The sequence below is a fragment of the Eucalyptus grandis genome, chromosome 3 (genome assembly GCF_016545825.1).
Source record: "Eucalyptus grandis isolate ANBG69807.140 chromosome 3, ASM1654582v1, whole genome shotgun sequence".
NCBI lineage: Eukaryota > Viridiplantae > Streptophyta > Magnoliopsida > Myrtales > Myrtaceae > Eucalyptus > Eucalyptus grandis.
Window position 1 is genome coordinate 72,078,159 of NC_052614.1, and position 3,263 is coordinate 72,081,421.

Consider the following 3,263-nt stretch of genomic DNA (forward strand, 5'->3'; position numbering starts at 1 on the left):
AACAATTCAGACGAGTGCAAGACAGCAACAGACCACCAGCCGTCAGCCATCTCAGCGTTACAACAACAAGAGACAATTTACTCCTCTTCCTGGAACTCCATCACAATACTTGGCAATCCTCCGAAGAAGAACCTCCTTTCGATTGAGCCAAAACGACCAAACGCTGAAAGTTTTTCCAACTATGACCCGTCAAAGATATGCGACTATCACATGGAAGAAGTGAGGCATTCGACTAATGAGTGCTTCGCCCTCAAGAGTCGAATCCAGAACCTGTTAGACACTAAAGCTTTCTCATTCCAGAGCAATTCGCTCCCTGATCACACCGACAAAGTAAATGCGGTATACGTTACGAAGACGGTCGGAGCGAGAAATGTCAAAGCACATACCGATGACATTCATCAAGGGCTGGTGAAGGCCGGGTATTATTCAGGCAATGAAGTGCCACCCTTAGCAATAGAGAAAGAAGGGCCAGATGACATGACCACCATGTTTGGAGACCTTTTCATGGACACCATCAATGAAGGACCATAAGGGGAAATGGGTGCATGCCCGCTCGAGTAGAACCTTTTTAATTTCCTTTCATAATTCCCCTACGTGGGAACTTGTACATCTTTCTTAAGTCGGCTTGTTTTTATTTTCAACATCAGTTCCGCTTGAGGAACTAACTTTTGAAAACACTTTTCCAAAATGTAAATCCACCTATTAAATAAAGTTCAAAATATTTTGAGAGCATGAGGCGGTATCCCAAACCAGCCCGGTGATGCTATCCAACCATGAAAAAATATATCCAAGGAGAATACCGAAATTTGGGCTTCCTCATGCTTTTTTTTTTCTCCCCTGAATACATATTTTGAAAACAGAAAACACTTCATCACCAAAATCTTTCAAAAAAGATGATAAATTTAATCATGTCTGTCTTTCTGACTCACTCACTTCATGTCTCAGAAGATCATTCCCGTCCCCTTTAACTTAGTGTGACAGGGGGCATTTGAAGCAAGCACATCAGGTGAACCCACCAAATTCAAAGACACCCTTCCAAGAAAGCGAGGGCAAACAAAAAGGATCATCACGCTTCAAAATGGTAAGTCCTATTCCCTGAACATAATGTCGAAAATGACATCCCTCTCTTCCATCTACAGGAGACGAAGGATGGGATGTAATAGGCACATGCATATTATCAAACTTGAAGCATGCATAGCATGATAACTCGAGGCAGGATGTCGTGAGTTCATTGACAGGACTTCCAGCCTCAATGAGCCAAGAAGCACAAAGAAGGAATTGCTTCTCTTCCTTTAAAGTGATTACTGTCAACAGGGAAGAAATCCAGACAATTGAAGCGGTCTCTAGCCCGTATTCAAAATGAGGACCTAAAACCCTGACTTCCTATTCGTACGCATGCTCGCAAGAAGTAATTGCCATCGAGAATTAGAGGTTTTGATTGTCCATCTCAGATTCCATAGAAGCTTGAGGTACATGACTTTTGCCCAATGATGCTATAGTTAAAGACAGAATGAGAAATTCCACAGAAGGAAGGCGTTGAAGATGAATCAATGACCAGCATTCATGCATACATGGTCACAAGTGAGGAAGGCCAATCGAAAGAAATGTCAAACTATGCCAAGACGAAAAGGCTGTCATTGACATTCAAACATCATCAGGAGTCAGCAAATACAAACTTTGGGGAATAGTAATTTGGTATCGTTTCCAATACTCCCCCCTCTTTGAATTCACTTTTGACATATTCCCCCTATTGGCAGGAAGCACCAGAATTCAAGAGCCAAATTTGATGGTTAGGCAAAACAATATTGGCCAAGCTAGTACATGGAAATGACTCACATCAAATTCACCTAGCTTCGTGTAAAAAGACATGTCATCCAGGAGCCAATTCAGAGAATAATTGACCTAATGAAGCAAGAGACATATGACTTCGTGTCCCCCTCTCACTTTAGGTTCACCCAATCATCTGCAAACCAGTGAAGGGTAAAGTTGTATCTCTTCCAGTTATTCGACTCTTGAAAGAGTTCATGACTAACACATTCCCTCTTGTTTGTTATAGGATTAAAGGGCTAATCAAAAACAAAGATAACAAACTCTCCCAAGCAAAATGGCGTCTCAAGTATCGCCAAAGCAAATGATCGAAAATCTTCAGGCCTCAACTCACATTTGATTTTGGCGGACTAATTGATCTACTTGTACATCTTCTCTTCTCAGGGGGCAAAACAGAGATGCCCGATCGATCCCCAACCCCGGCTGATCCTTCATGAGTCATATCCCTAATCAATAGGGATAACTATCGACACCCATTTGCAAATAACTATTTTGATGTTCAAAATTTAACATATTTGGAAACACCATCATGTTAACTCCTAAAGTTGACAATAGGGTCTTTTTTGAGTCAAAACAATTCACTTGTTTTGAAAAGTTCAAACTCCATCATATTCAAAATGTTGCATGTCATTTCCAGATGAATTCTGCATGATGATTTTGTCTGTCTAAATCACTGATTCCATTGAGAATTATTAGAATAGACAGCTAAGCGAAGAATACAAGATTTATTGAGCATGCTGGATGAGGCGCGTCAGAATGATGAAAGGCAAGCCATATCCTACACACAGTCCCCCATCTATACACTTGTGAGATGAGTGCAGAAGATTCCATGGCTGCAGGGTAAAGAGTTCTCTCGCGAATGGTACGATAACCAAAATAGTGAGAGGCATTCCATCGGTCACCCCATTGAGCCCCATACATTGGTGAAGCTTCTCTCATACCCTCATCAAGAACCACCCCACACTGGGGTAGATCGGAGACAAAGTGACATCACAAGGTGAGAAGAGAGATAGAAATTTTCTTGCTCGCACTTGCATCAATCTTCAGGTGTCCTTATTGCATATGAGCGCTCACGTTAATTTAAGTGCCCTAGAATGACGAAGAGCAATTCTTTCTCTATGCACTTGTATTCATTGTACAACCCAATTGAGTTTGTAATTTCACCCTCACATGGAGGCAAAACAGAAGTTACGCCATTTAAGCAAAGATAGCCCAAAGCGCCTATCAAGATGAAGACTCAAGAGTCTAATAATGGTGCTTCGATTGAACTTGTCTAGGCCAATTCCTCCAACGACAAGAATGAAAAAACATGGGCATAAAAAAACAGCATACCTGGTAAAAGCAAGGTCAATGCCCATAAATGAAGAACTGGAATAAAAATAGGGGCATGAAAAAGCAGTGTGCCTAGTAAAAGCAAGGCCAATGCCCCTCAATCA